Genomic DNA, 15650 nt, shown 5'->3' with positions numbered 1-15650 from the left:
AGGGGTTTGGAATGTTCCAGAAAGAGTGAGACCAGAGGGGCTGGGTGCAGTGAGTGAGGGTGAGTGTAGGAGATGGGGTCAGGGGTCACAGGGCCAGACATGGAGGGCATTGTCGGCCACTAGGAGGACTCGGCTCTTATTCAGAAGACACTGAGAGCCTCAGGGTTCTCAGCCTGCAAGGATACCATGGAATGTGTGGACGCACAGAGGAAGTGGGGGACCCTACCGGAGGCCAGTGCCGTCCAAGCCAGGATGGCAGGGGCCTAGGCCGGGGTACAATGTGGAGGTGGCGAGAAGTGAAGAGCTTCCAGGTCTGTTTCAAAGGCAGGACTGAGCATAAGGGACATCTCTCTGATGCACTTGCCCCCAGTCACCCCGGTGGACGCAGGCACTCCTGCCGCACGGTGCCACAGTGGGTTGCCTCGTCTATAACATGAGTGTAATCATTGTGTCTGTGTCCTGGGGTGGCAGTGAGCATGCAGGGCCCTAGCAGGACTCCTGGCACAAAGCAGACACACAATGATGAGAGGTGCTCCTGCTGTGAGGAACTCTGGGACTGGGGGTGCAGGCTGTATGTAAAGAACTCCTCTAATATGGGGTGTGCCCCATGGATTTGGGGTACCCCCTAGCCATGCCCCATCCAGGAACCCAGGAATGAGGTCTCTCTGGTTGGAAATGAAGGGAGAGACCCATTTACTGAGCTCCAACCAGGAGCCTGGAGTTTTCTCCAACTTATTTAAATCCCCACAGCCCCGCAGAGCAATGGGACTTCCAGTCCCGTTTTGTAGAACCTGGGGGAATGCAGGGATTTACCCACAGGCCTGCAGCAAGCAGCTGAGCTCAGGCCTGAACAACTGACCCCTAGCCACAGGGCAGGGTGGTGTAGTGATTAGAAGCCTGGGCTTGAGGTCTGCAGGAATCTGAGTTTGAATCATGGCTCTGCCACTGATTGTCTGTGTGACTCTGAGCACATCCCTTCTCTCTGTGCCTCAGTCTCCTCATCTTTGGAATAGGATCATACTGGGCTCCTCGCCTGGTGGGGGTGAGGAGTAAGGGAGGTGATGGATGTAGCACCAGACATAACCCATATGTTGGTGCTTAACGGATAGGCACTCCCTTCCCTCACCCCCAGGCCTATGTCTCAGACTCCTGCATGGCATCCCTGCCAGCAGTTTGAAGTAGACGCCTCATTGCCAGCTGCTGTCATGGAAACGAAGAGATGGGGGAAGTAGGAGAGGCCCGGAGGAGTGAGGAGGGGCCATAATTCCATCGCTCACACCCCGGCCCACCTTATCCAGCTCACTATAACAGGGAGGGCTCAGAGCACAGAGCGGGGGTGGGAAGACAAAGTAATGGAGGGGACAAAGGCTGGTTGGGGCCTTTGTTCCTATAGGGAGTGTGGGGTAGGGAGCCCCCGCTATGAGGCTTGGGCAGGCTGGAGCCCAGATGTGACTCATTCTAGAAATCCTCGTCCATTGGCTCTTCTCTCTGCACTCTTCAAGAGGCAATACATCCTATTTCCCTTTGATAAAGCTCCCCATCCCATCTCCATCAAGACGAAGCTGATGAGCCTTCCGGCTACTTTTGTGATTCAGTATCCACGTGAGTTGCTGTCTTGCAGACAAGAACTGTTTGGGGTTTGGACCCGGTCTTCCTCTTCCTCATCCAGGTGTCCTTCAATAACTAGATCCATTTTTGACACCTCATACTTAGAAAAGGGTCCCATGCCCCTTCTCCATGCCCCAGCCCTCTGGGACCCCATCCCGCAACTCTTACTGTCTCCTCCTCCCCACAGTGTACAACCCTTGTTAGGCCCGCCTGCCTCACTAGGAATGCAGATTCCAGCTTTGCAGGCCTCAGAACTCAACAGAAGGGTGGCTTGGAGCGGCCCAGAGCTGAGTTGGAATCCCTGCTCTGCCACCACGAACGAGCTGTGTGACAGGTGAATGACCCCTCTGAGTCTCAGTGTTTTGATCTGTTCAAGGGGTTGAAAACTGGAGCTGCTTTCCTTGAGTTAGCCCAGGCCAAGCTCCTGCAGACTGTAGTATCATGATTGTCATTTCATGCCTTTTTAAAACTCATGAACAAAGAAGGAAGCAGAAAAGCAAACTGCAAACATGCTTTGTTTATAAAATTAAGTCATTTCTCTTAGAGATGGAAAGAGGCTGCTGAACTCTTCCCTTGGAGGAGATGTCGCCAGCTTTGGATAAGCTCGCCACACGTTTATTTGTGCACCTACTGTGTGCCACACCCCACACTGGGCAGTGGGAAGATAAATGGGGACAAGGCATGCTCCGTGCTTTTGAACCTGTGGCCTGGTGGGGAAGGCAGACCCGGAACAGGCAGTGTAGGCAAGGAGCCCGCTATGATCCTATTCCACAGATAAGGAGATCAAGGCAACAGAGAGGGGAAGGGACATCTCAGAGTCACACAGCCAGTCAGTGGCAGAGCCAGAATTCAAGGTAAGTATCATAGTCAGATGAACACAAGGGTTACGAGCACACAGAAGTTGGCAGGGAGCACTTATCTCAGCCTGAAGACCCTGGGAAAGTCCCCTGGAGGAGGAGGTATGCCAGGAAAATTTCAAAGAGGAATAGAATTTAATTCAGTTAAGTAAGGTGAGAAGGGCTTTCAGGCAGGAGGTATAGTTGAGAAGAGTACAGTGGTCTGAAAAAGGATGGTGTGTGCAGGAGGCCATGAAGAGATAGGTTAAAGTCAAGCATGAAGTGAAGGTTAAGGGCAGGGTTGTGGGAGATGAACAAACGAGAGATAAGCAGGGTCATATTGTTGGAGGACCTTTCATAGTTAGGGATTGCCTACCTCCCTGTCTTTTTCTAACCTAGAATCTCTTCATCAAAATGAGTCTGCTTAAGGGACAACAGGAGACTAAAAGGAGTTGCAGGGTTTTGGAGTTTTTTCTTTTTTCTTTTTTTCTGAGATAGAGTCTCACTCTGTCGCCCAGGCTGCAGTGCAGTGGCGCGATCTCAGCTCAGCGTAACCTCCCACACCCGGGTTCAAGCAATTCTCGTGCCTCAGCCCCCCAAGTAGCCAGGACTACAGGCGTGCACCACCACACCTGGCTAATGTTGCATTTTTAGTAGAGACAGGGTTTCATCATGTTGGCCAGGCTGGTCTCAAACTCCTGACCTCAAGTGATCCACCTATCTTGGTCTCCCAAAGTGCTGGGATTACAGGCATAAGCTGTGGTGCCTGGCCAGGGTTGTAGGGTTTTGACTGCCCATTCATTCTCTGGGATCTTGCCCATCATGCAGTGGCCCCCGCTGCACCAATGTGACTTAGGAGCTCTTTTTAAGAAATGCAGAGTCGCGGAGCTGCAGAATCAGAATCCACATTTTAACAAGCTCCTGCCTTACAGACTGAAATGCACTGGGCTAACCCATGCAATGCCAAGAAGCATTGAGACATCTGCCTCTGGCATCCTGGCAACGATGAACTTCTCACTCTTCAAGCAGTCCAGGACCCCTGAATAACCATGTGTCATTGGTCTTAGAGGACTAGGAAGGGACTTCCCCAACTCTGGGACTGCTCTCAAAAGATGTCTGAACCCCTTTTATTACCTCCCTGGGTTCCTTGGTAACACGTGTCCCTATCTCTGTTGTCTCATCGGAAGCAGGATGAAGTAGGATATCTAAACTCAACTTGCTTGCTTACTCAGTAAGGGGAAAACTTCTTTCTCTGTTCCGTGTTATGGTCTCCAGAGAAAATATATTTGCGCAGGGGATTTTGTAGGTGCTATTTGGCTGCTTCTATGAGCTGATTTATCTTCAAGAACAGGGCACCTAGACCTTGTGTGGTATCACTTGTGTCACAGCCTATGTTTGTTCATTTGTGTTCTCTTGAGAAAGGGAAAATGATGACACAGTCTCCCCAATCTCCAAAGACCTTGAAAACCAGGCCAAGTGTTTTGGATTTTTGCCGGGGCACTAGAGAACCAGTGAAGAATTCTGAGGAAGGCAGTGTCAGGTTCAATGTTGTTTATTTAGACACCACTCTGCCAGCGATGAGGGAGTGGCAATGAGAGTCTGGAGATCTCAGGGTGGAGGTGCAGGGGCCCAAGTGGGAAAGATAAGGCCTGGGTCTGGGCAGTGGGCCTGTTGGGTCAGACTGCCCCAGCCCTCAGAGGGCCCTCCTTTCTCCTACTAAGCAGGCAGTGGCTTCAGGAATTCTGAATTCATTTTCTGTTTCATCTGCTGAACACTCACGCAGCAGATAAGCTTAAAGCAACATTTAGAACTGAGAATAGAAATTGGAACTCTCTGTGGGTCATATGTGACCCATGAAGTCATCTATTTAGATCTGAACAATGTGGGAGCTGCTTGCTAGAACCTCGACCTCTCCTGGCAACCCCTCCTCATGCCTACACCAGCCCCTGGGGACTCAGGACCCCCAGACCCAGTTGAGAAGGGGAAGAAAAAGGAGCAAGGCCTTGAAAATACTTTTGTGACTTTTGGCGAATCTTCTGGGAGCAAACTAGAGCAGTGTTTCCCAAAGTCCCTCCGTGGGGCCCTGGATGAAGAGGTTCCCTGGCTGAATAAGCTTGGAAATGCTGAATATCATATGCCCTTCTTAGGGACTTGCCATACTTAGTAAAGGTTTGGGTCAGACAGTACCTGGCTTTGAATCTCAGCTCCACCATTTACTGTATGATCTTGGAAAATGAACTGTTCTTGGGTTGATTCATTCTCCTTGTCTGTAAAATGGAAATAATGATCATGCTGATGAAATAAAGTTATGATAATTACTGACATAATACATAGCACACGTCTGGCACATTAGGAAATAAGAAAGGGTAGCTGTCAAATAATAATTATATATATATATACACACACACATATATATATATGGGTTTTGTTTTGTTTTGTTTTGTTTTGTTTTTTGAGACGGAGTCTCGCTCTGTCACCCAGGCTGGAGTGCAGTGATACGATCTTGGCTCACTGAAAGCTCCGCCTCCCAGGTTCACACCATTCTCCTGCCCCAGCGTCCAAGTAGCTGGGACTACAGGTGCCCGCCACCACACCCGGCTAATAATTATATTTTTGATATTTATTATTAGATTATCCTTTATAAAAATGTATTTTAAATATTCAAATTAAAATATATAAAATCAGTTTTTGTTTTACTCTTAACGGCTCTGAGAAGTCCTGCAGTAAAATCTGTTTGACTTAACTCAATGTTTGTGAATTTATTTGATCTTGGAGTCCCTTTTTTCATATAACATAGAGGAATTTCCTGATGAATTCATCTTCTGTGGGACTCACTTAGAGAAATACTGATTTTGTGTTTTGGAAACAGTTTGGGGAGGCCAGTGTGTCAGGATTCAGTCCAAACAGATTCTTCCAGGTGTAAAGAGTCGTGTTTCAGCCTCAGTTCTTTCTTCATTTCCTCTTCCCGCAAGACTGCCACTCAGGCATGGGATAACCATGCCAGAATTGTAGGGCTAGGGGTGAGGGGTAGGGCTTGAAGATCCAGTTCAGCCCTGAGAAAACTCCTACTCATCCTTCAATATCCCATTCCAATGTTAACTTCTCAGAAGCCTTCACATCTTGCCCAGGCAGAATTAGTGGACCATTCCCACAACCCTCAAGGCCCACAACCTCCAGTAGAAACCTCACAATCAATATGTACCATATTGAACTGTAGTTATCTGTTACGTGACTATCTCCCCAACTAGACTGTGAAGCTCTTTAGGGAAGCATCATGTGTGCATCATCTCAGTAATACCCGCTAGCACTTGATCAAGACCAGATTCCATGGCTTACCTTCTAGGGATCTCTAATAACTCAGCTAGGGTAGGAGGTGTGAAGAGATAGCCCTAGGTCTTCTAAAGGTACAAGAGGCCTTCTCAGTGCCAGCAACTCTGCTGACTCCCAGAGCCTTATGGGAAGAATCAGAACTGGTTCCCTCTGATTGCCAAAGGAGTGGCTTAAGGTCTTTCTGGGGTCTCTGAATGCAGAGGCCCAGGAGGCAGGAGATGGTGCCTGTTGGTACTTCTTTTGACATGGACTTGTTTTGAGAAGAGAAAAACATAGCTTCTGTGGTGAAAAGGCAAAGGAACGACTTAAAAAACAAAAAACAAAAAAAAAAACTCCCAATCTCCACTCCAAAGTTCATATACCAGTGACTGTAAAACTGGTGGCGTGTTGAGAGTTAGGTCCATGGATGTTTAATCTTGGAGGAAGATAATTGTCTCCAGTGCTCTGAAGGCTGGGGGTGCCCCTCGTGCACAGGGACTGGAACCTGGGAGGCTGCTCCTAGCTGGCCCCCACAGCCTCGGGATTCAGTCCCGGGCATGCCAGGGCCCCAGCAGTGCTGGTGGAAAGAAGCTGGAAGCCAATGCCGGGTCTGGGTAGCTGTTGGGCAATAGACTCCCCCCTGGCCGCCCCCACCACTTCTGCCCAGGGCAACATTAGTAAAGAAACAATGGGCCCTGGGGCCAGGTGCGGTGGCTCACGCCTATAATCCCAGCACTTTGGGAAGCCGAGGTGGGCAAATCATGAGGTAAGGAGATCAAGACCATCCTGGCTAACATGGTGAAACCCCTTCTCTACTAAAAAAAAATACAAAAAATTAGCCAGGCGTGGTGGCAGGTGCCTGTAGTCCCAGCTACTTTGGGAGGCTGAGGCAGGAGAATGATGTGAACCCGGGAGGTGGGGCTTGCAGTGTGCCACTGCACTTCAGCCTGGGCAACAGAGCAAGACTCCATCTCAAAAAAAAAAAAAAAAAAAAAGAATGGGCCCTGGATTCAGGCCTGGATCCAACAGGTTCCCACTTTGGGTGTCTTGCTTTCACGGTTCATGTGGATCAGGACCCCTTTCCCCATCAGTGTTTGGTGATACAGGATGCTGAGCCAGGATACAGTAGACAGGAAGTGGGAGGGCAGGGCTGGGGTTGGGACACTAAGGGTTGGTCAGGTCTCAGGGTCCCAGCTGGGGAGGATTCCTCAGAGAAATAACAACAAAAATAATAATGATAATAGCAGCTTCTGCTACTGACCACTTAACTTGTGCCATTCAACCCTTTGAAGTAGGTATTTATCCCCATTTTGCAGATGAGGAAGGTAAGGATCAGCAAGATTATTCAGATACCCCCAGGTCATTTAGCTGGTAAACAATAGAGCTGGGTTTCAGATTTAGGTCTTTCTGGCTCCCAAACTCTGTCTCCTGACCATTAGGCCATCCTGCCTGTATCCCAGTGGGAATGGGATGGGTTCCCAGTTGTATAGTTTATGCTATGGGTCTGAATCCTTCAAACCCAGTGTCCCTTTTATAACAAATAGTTTGCAAAGCCCTCTTCACATCCTGAAATGCAGTTAATAGATTATATAATCCACCTACAAATACCAAAAACAATAGTCATAATACTAATACACTAACCACACAGTAAAGGAGAAATAAAAGGAAAACCATTTGTACTAAAATAAAATAATAATACATATTTCACTATGTATTTGGGCTGCCTACATTGGAAGATTTTCTGAAGCAGTCAGATGCCTGTAGCCACATCTAGAATCAAGTTAACACAGAGCTACAAATGCAGATGGATACACACATACGTCGAATCAGTAACTCAAACACCAACAAGGGACTCAACCCATGGTGAGGCCCTGAACAAAACCATGTATCATCTTCCTTCAAGTTACATGATCAGAGCAATCTTAGAAAATTCAGAATAGGCCGGGCGCGCAGGCTCATGCCTGTAATCCTAGCACTTTGGGAGGCCAAGGCAGGCAGATTGTCTGAGCCCAGGAGTTCTAGACTAGCCTGGGCAACATGGCAAAACCCTGTTTCTCCTAAATAAATAAATAAATAAATAAATAATTAGCCAGGCATAGTGGTACACACCTGTAGTCCCAGCTACTCGGGAGGCTGAGGTAGAAGGATCACTTGGGCCCGGGTAGGTTGAGACTGCAGTGAGATCGTACTACTGCATTCCAGCCTGGGTGACAGAGTGAGAACCTGTCTCAAAAAAAAAAAAAGAAAGAAAGAAAATTCAGAGTAGATTAAAACTATGTAATGAGTTTTTGTGTTTACAGGTAAATGGAATGATGGACTCTGGTCTCAGATAATTATAAAAAATGTTCTACCCACCTATAGTCCAGGGAACATTTGAAAGGTGGACAAGATAAAGGACAATTCTTCTCCAGAGGCTAGTTGTGCCCCCCATATCATTGTGATAATCCAAAACGCCCCCTCCCGCTATTTCCAGATGCCTCAAGGAAGGTGGTACACCCCGCCCCACTATGCACCGTTCTCCTAGGCTAACGTGGGGTGGGGTGGGGTCTGAGGATTTGTGAAGCAGCTGGGCACCAATGGTACCCACCCCTCCAACACACACTGTGAACTCCAGGGCTCTGGCTACTGCTCCAGGTGTGGCCCACTAGCGGACCTGAAGGTGACCAGTGTCTCTGGTTGGCTCAGGAAATGGGCAGGCTAAGCCTACAGCCAATCAGGATTAGGGAAGGGAGAGGAAAAATTAGTGACTATTGCATGTCTCCTCTCTGCCAGGCCCAAAGTCATGCTGCTAATAATAAAATAATAGAATTTGAAAAGGACGATCTCCCTCCAAATGTTATGCCTCATACTTTACTTTTAAAAATTAAGATAGTAGGTTGAGCATGGTGGCTCAGGCCGGTAATCTCAGCACTTTGGGAGGCCGAGGTGGGTGGATCACTTGAGCTCAGGAGTTTGAGACCGGCCTGGCCAACATGATGAAACCCTGTCTCTATGAAAAATCAAAAATTAGCTGGGCGTAATGGCACACACCTGTAATCCCAACTACTGGGGAGGCTGAGGCATGAGAATCGCTTAAACCTGGGAAGCAGAGATTTTGGTGAGACAAGATTGTGCCACTGCACTCCAGCCTGAATGATGGAGTGAAACTCTTGTCTCAAAAAAAAAAAAAAAAAAATTAAGGTTGTAGTCAGGTGCGGTGGCTCACTCCTATAATCCCAGCATTTTGGGCGGCTGAGTAAGGTGGGAGGATCACTTGAGGCCCAGGAGTTTAAGACCAGCCTGGACGACAGAGTGAGACCCTATCTAAATAATAAATAAATAAATAAATACATAAATACGTAAATAAAGTTAAGCTTGTAATTTTAGAGACTAATGGCATGGGAATCCAGAGATAGTGTCATACAGTGTCTAGCGCATAACCAGGATTCAACTACAACCCCAGACCTACTGCCCATCAGCCAAGTAACCTTTGAAATGCACCTCCCTCATTCTTTTGCTGATGAACTCTTGTGCATCCCTCAAGACCCAACTCAAACATCACCTCATTCGTGAATTATCCCCGTTTCCTCCAGGGGGAAGGAGTGTCCTCCCCTCTGGGCTCCTGCACTCACATTCATAACTCTCACTACAGCACTCATCCCCCTGAGGTGTGATTCCTGCCGTGTCTATCTTCCCTGCCAGATGCCGAGCTCCTTGAGAGCAGAGATTTTGTCCAATTTATCTTAAGGCTTCCAGCCCCCTTCCCTCCAGTGCCCAACACAGTGCTGGCCTAGTACATCCCCGGCATTAATCAATGCAGAACGAATGAATGTTTGATGGAATGAATTCACTTTGCTCGCTAAGTTGCTCACGGAGCAGACCCTTTGTGCTGAGTGACTACGTGGAGCAGGTCACAGTCACCTGGGATTCACCAGCTGTTGATGGCCTCTCTCCAAACAGCAGATTCTCACTTGGCACAAAGGCAGGAGTCAGAGTGTTCTTGCTGCCACCCTGCCGCCCTCTGAAGAGATTCGTCCAAGAGTTCCATCGGTGGGGTTTCTTCCCAACAGGCATGAAGCCTGCCATCATCTCTGTTATCTGGGTTCATCCACTCCCAAACCAGAGCTTCCAGCAGCAGAGAAGAGGTGGTGTGATGACATTTAGATCCAGGCCATGGAGGAAGGGTGCTGTTCGCCTAACCCTGTCATCGTCCTTCAGCTCCCATCACTCTATCCCATGCATATTTTGTTCCTCTCTTGTGGGGCCTGGGTTCAGGTCCCTCACCAGCTTCTGACTGCTGCACACAGCCCTCCTTTCCTTCTCTTTCTAGCTCATCATCCTTTCCCCTGTGACTCACACACTGGGAATTTCTGCCAAGCTTAGCCTATGGATGATCCTTCTTGAAGAGGCTGGGGACTTGATGGGCTTTGGGGACAAATGTGGTTTCAAATCCCAGGTCCCTTATTTCCTCGTTAAATGCCTGAATGTGACAGTGTTAGTATTCTGCCTAAAGCTCTTCCAACCTGGCTGTACCTTTGCCTCCAAAGGCATGCACCTGTGATCTTTCTGAAGCGGGAAGCTGTGAAGCTGGGAGCCATTTTGCCTGCAAGTGCAGAGTTCAGAAATGCCCAAGAATTTCCACCTTCCACCCCACCCCACTGCGGCCTTTGAGTCCAAGGGCATGAAACCCCACCTCTCTTGCCTTGGTTGGGCCAACTCCAAGCCGTGAGTTACACTTCAGGGTCCTCCTGCGGGATGATGCAGGATTTTACTCACCACCCAGACCCTTTCTGCTTTCTCTGAGAGCCCTTCCTTCATATGTCCCTTGTCTCTGGGGTGGCGTCTGGGGAACCTGAGCTAAGACAGTGACTTGGGTAAATCACTTCAGCTCTCAGAGCCTCAGCTTTCTCCCTTGTAACTGAGAGTTAGGAATTCATACTTTTTAGAGGCGTCGGCAGGATTAAGTAAAATAGTGCACATAAACTGCCTGGCATGTAGTAGGTCCACAGTTCCTTTAATGATCCCTCTTTTCGGAAGAAAGTCAGCCAGGCAGGGCACGGTGACTCAATCCTGTAATCCCAGAACATTGGGAGGCCGAGGCAGACAGATCGCCTGAGGTCAGGAGTTCAAGACCAGCCTGGCCAACATGAGGAAACCTGTCTCTACTAAAAATACAAAAATTAGCTGGGCGTGGTGGCACACACCTATAATCCCAGCTACTTGGCAGGCCGAAGCTGGAGAATCGCTGGAACCCAGGAGGCAGAGGTTGCTGTGAGCCGAGATCGTGCCACTGCATTCCAGCCTGGGCTATAGAGCAAGACTTTGTCTTAAAAAAAAAAAAAAAAAAAATTAAAAAAAATTTTAAAAAAAAAGCCGGCCGGAAGGGTACCCCCCTGGAAGCGGGGGTGCCTGACTTCAATTCTGAACTCACTTATTTGAGTCAGTCTCAGCCTCACTAGGCCTCAGTTTATTGCTTTTGTGCATGTGTTTGTGTGTGGCTTTTTTTTTGTTTTTGGAGACAAAGTCTCACTCTGCCACCCAGGCTGGAGTACAGCGGCACGATCATGGTTCACTGCAGCCTCCACCCCTTGGACTCAAGTGATCCTCCCACCTTAGCCTCCTCAGTAGTTGGGACCACAGGCATGCACCACCACATCTGGCTAATTTTTTGTAGAGATGGGATCTCACTGTGTTGCCCAGGCTGGTCTCAAACTCCTGGGCTCAAGCAATCCTCCTGTCTTCGCCTCCCAAAGCACTGGGATTACAGGCATGCACCACCACTCCCAGCCCTCTTTTGTGTTTTAAATGACCTTAAGATGTAATTCACATACCATATTATTCACCTGTTCAAACTGTGCAATTCGGTGGTTTTTAGTATGTTCATGGAGATGTGCAACCATCACCACTATCTAATTTTAGGACTTTTTCATCACCTTAAAGAGAAAGCCTCCAGCCATGACACTCACTCTCCACTTCCTCCTACACCAGCAGTCCCCAACCTTTTTGGCACCAGGGACCAGTTTCATGGAAGACAATTTTTCCATGGATGGGGGGTGAAGGGGATGGTTTGGGATGAAACTATACCACCTCAGATCACCAGGTATTAGTTAGAGTCTCGTAAGGAGCATGCAGCCTAGATCCCTCGCAATGCAGTTATCAATAATGTTCCAGCTCCTATGATAATCTAATGCCACTGCTGATCCGATAGGAGGCAGAGCGCAGGTGGTAACGCTTGCTTGCCCACCACCCATCTTCTGCTGTGCGGCCCAGTTCCTACCAGGCCACTGACCAGTACTGGTCCGCAGCCCAGGGGTTGGGGACCCCTGTCCTACACCACTCTCACCTCCAGCCCCTGGCAACCTCTAATCTACTTTCTGCCTCAATGGATTTACCTGTTGTGGACATTTCATGCAAATGAAATCCTATAATATGTGGTGTCTATGACCGGCTTTTGTCACTTAGTATAATGTTTTTAAGGTTGATCCACACTGTAGTATGTATTGGTACTTTACTCCTATTTATTGCTGAATAACATTCCATTGTATGGATAAACCACATTTTGGTTATTTATTGATCAGTTGACCGATATTTGGATTGTTTCTACTTTTTGGCTATTATAAATAATGCTACTATGAACAAGTTTCTCTGTGGACATGCACTTCTCTTAGGCATATATATGTATATATGTACACACACACACACACAGACACACGGCCAGGCACAGAGGTTCATGCCTGTAATCTCAGCACTTTGGGAGGCCGAGGCAGGAGGATAGCTTGAGCCCAGGAGTTCAAAACCAGCCTGGGCAATATGGCAAAATCCCATCTCTACAAAAAAATACAAAAATTAGCTAGGTGTGGTGGCATGTGCCTGTAGTCCCAGCCACTCAGGAGGCTGAGAGGCAGGAGGATCTTCTGATCCTGGGAGGTTGAGGCTGCTGTGAGCCATGATCATGCCACTGCACTCCAGCCTGGGTGACAGAGCAAGACCCTATCTCCAAAACGTAGTAATAATAAAAGATATATATATATATATAATATATCATTCATGTCTATATAATGTAGGAATGGAATTTCCAAATCATATTGAGGAATTTCCTATTTGCCAGAGTGACTGGACCATTTTATAGTGCCACAAGCAAGGTGTGAAGGTTCTGATTTCTCCACATCTTTGCCATCATTTGTTATTGTCTTTTTTATTTTAACAACCCTAGTGTGTAGAAAGTACTGTCTCATTGTGGTTTTGATTTGCATTGATGGCTAATGATGTTGAGTGTCTTTTCATGGGCTTATTGACTATTTATATATCTTCTTTGAAGAAATGTCTCTTCAGATCCCTTGCTCTTTTTTTTTTTTTTTTTTTTTTGAGACGGAGTCTTGCTCTGTCGCCCAGGCTGGGGTGCAGTGGCGCAATCTCGGCGCACTGAATGCTCCGCCTCCTGAGTTCACGCCATTCTCCTGACTCAGCCTCCCAAGGAGCTGGGACTACAGGTGCCCGCCTCTGTGCCTGGCTAATTTTTTGTATTTTTAGTAGAGACGAGGTTTCACTGTGTTAGCCAGGATGGTCTCGATCTCCTGACCTCATGATCCGCCTGTCTTGGCCTCTCAAAGTGCTGGGATTACAGGCGTGAGCCACTGCACCCAGCCCCCTTGCTCATTTTTAAATTTGTCTTTCCATTGTTCATGCATAAAACTTCTTTCTTTTATTTTTTTGAGGCGGAGTCTTGCTCTGTCGCCCAGGCTAGAGTGCAGTGACACGATCTCAGCTCACTACAACCTCCACCTCCCGGGTTCAAGCAATTCTCCTGCCTTAGCCTCCTAAGTAGCTGGGATTACAGGTGCCTGCCACCGTGCCTGGCTAATTTTTGTATTTTTAGTAGAGACGGGGTTTCACCATCTTGGCCAGGCTGGTCTCCAACTCCCGACTTCGTGATCCACCCCGCTTCGGCCTCCCAAAGTGCTAGGACTACAAGTGTGAGCCACCACGCCTGGCCTATAAAAATTCTTATATTTTCTGGATATTGCCCCTTATCAGATATATAGGGTCTCAGTTCCCTCATCTGTAACTTGCTGTGTTCCTAGATTAAATACAAAGTATGTAATGGGGCTAACATACATCAGGTGGCTATTAGCTGTTATCATTAATAGAACATTCTTTTAATTAATGGAACTTCAGGGCCATATAAGCCTCCAGATATCATCCAGTCTGACCCTCCCCTATCTACCCATTTCATGGATGAAGGAACTCATGCCAGAGAGGGAAAGTTACTTCCTGCTCAGGCCTTCAGCAGTGGTTTTCAGCACATCTGGAATGAGCCCAGCTGCATGCCTGTGGGCAGGTCATCTCAGCGTATGCATCTGTGAAATGGAGGGGAGGGAGGATGCTGCAGCAAGTCTGCATGGAGCTTCTCCCGCGTGGCAAGCACTGCCCCAAAGCATCCTGCCTGTATCCTGTTCAGTCCTCCCAACTGCCCTGAGATGTTCTTATTTCACAGAGGTAGAAATGGATACTCAGAGAGGTGAAGTTCCTTACCCAAGGGCTTATGTTTAGGAAGTGACAGAATCACTATCAAACCCAGGATTTTCCAGCCCCAGTGCCTGTCCTCTCTTTTGCTGCCACACCTTGCCTCCTGGGATACTCCATCTCCCAGGACCCCTATAAAGCACTTTTCCCTCTTTTTTCCTTTTCCGATATTTATTGTTATTATATCAGAAATGTTCTAATAACCACAGAGGAACCTGAGGAAAATGGAAGATGCATTCCCCCTGCTCCCCAGCCATTTCTGATGCTTTCATCACCTCTTAGACCCAGTAGAGCTGAAACTTTCTAATGCAATCCAGGCCCAGCCCAGTCCCACCTTTTTAAAGTGGTGGCCTGAGGAGGCTTAGAATGTAACCATGTCCAAGGCCAACCTCAGCCTAGACAGTGCTGAGTTTGGGGAGCAAGGATTCCTTGGGGCTGTCCTTCTTTATGTCAGGCTGATCTGCTTCCTCACCGCGGCAGGGTCAGATGGAGGTGTCCTTTGGCAGGAAACCTCAGATTCTAAAGCAGTTGTTGTTAGCCAGATGTGATCTTGACCCTAGGGACACTTGGCAATGTCTGGAGGAGTTTTTGGCTGCCAGAACTTGCAAAGGAGGGTGCTACTGGCAACTAGTAGGTAGGGGTCAGGGATGCTCCTAAACCTCCTGCAATGCACAGGGCAGCCCCCAACACAGAATTTTCCTGCCCCAAAGGGCCTGTAGTACAGAGGTTGAGAGCTCCTGCTCTAGGCAAACACAATTACAGAACTGGTCCTGTCTCCCCATGGGCCCCACCGGGGCAGCGGCATGCATGTGCATGAGGCTGAATCCCACAGCTAAGGAAGACCTTCTTTCCTTGATTTCCAGGGCATCCTTTTGTGCCCTGTTTGCCTTTCCGTGTTCTAGGCTGGAAATTTCAAATAAGCTTGTGATGAAATCGACCGTGGGAAAGCGCACTTTTTTTTTTTCTTTAAAGTACTGGTCATCTTGTTCCCATGGCAGGTCCTTGCTGCTCAGAGAGGCAGGCAGTGTGATGGTTTCTGCCATTTCTCCATGCCTGGGACCTCTTAAGGTCAGACACTGTGTCTCATTCACTGCTCCATCTTCAGTGCCTGGCACAGTTAATGAACAGAGCCAGTGCTCAGGCAGAGGGTGCCAACTGAAAACAGGATTAAAAGTCCCCCAGTCTTGGCCACGGCCGGCCCCCACCTTCTACCTCCAACTCGAATCTTAACATAATGAGAGCAAATCGTTACATAAAACTTACTATATCTGACAAGCACTATTCTAAGTCCTTTACGTATATTAACACAGTTAATCTTCACACAACCTATGAGGCAGGTGCTATTATTATCCCGTTTTACAGATGAAGAAATAGAGACACCGAGAGGTTAAGTAA

The 15650-nt window shown here is 48.0% G+C and overlaps 1 protein-coding gene across 1 annotated transcript in view; it reads left to right on the top strand.

Moving 5' to 3' along the window:
* The window catches only part of HRH1 (histamine receptor H1), a 110749-nt gene that overhangs the window by 13418 nt on the left and 81681 nt on the right, over positions 1-15650 (top strand). The window lies entirely within an intron of this gene.

This window comes from Piliocolobus tephrosceles, chromosome 2 (genome assembly GCF_002776525.5).
Source record: "Piliocolobus tephrosceles isolate RC106 chromosome 2, ASM277652v3, whole genome shotgun sequence".
Lineage (NCBI taxonomy): Eukaryota > Metazoa > Chordata > Mammalia > Primates > Cercopithecidae > Piliocolobus > Piliocolobus tephrosceles.
The sequence above is the reverse complement of the archived record's forward strand: the minus strand, read 5'-3'. Positions and strand labels throughout refer to the sequence as shown.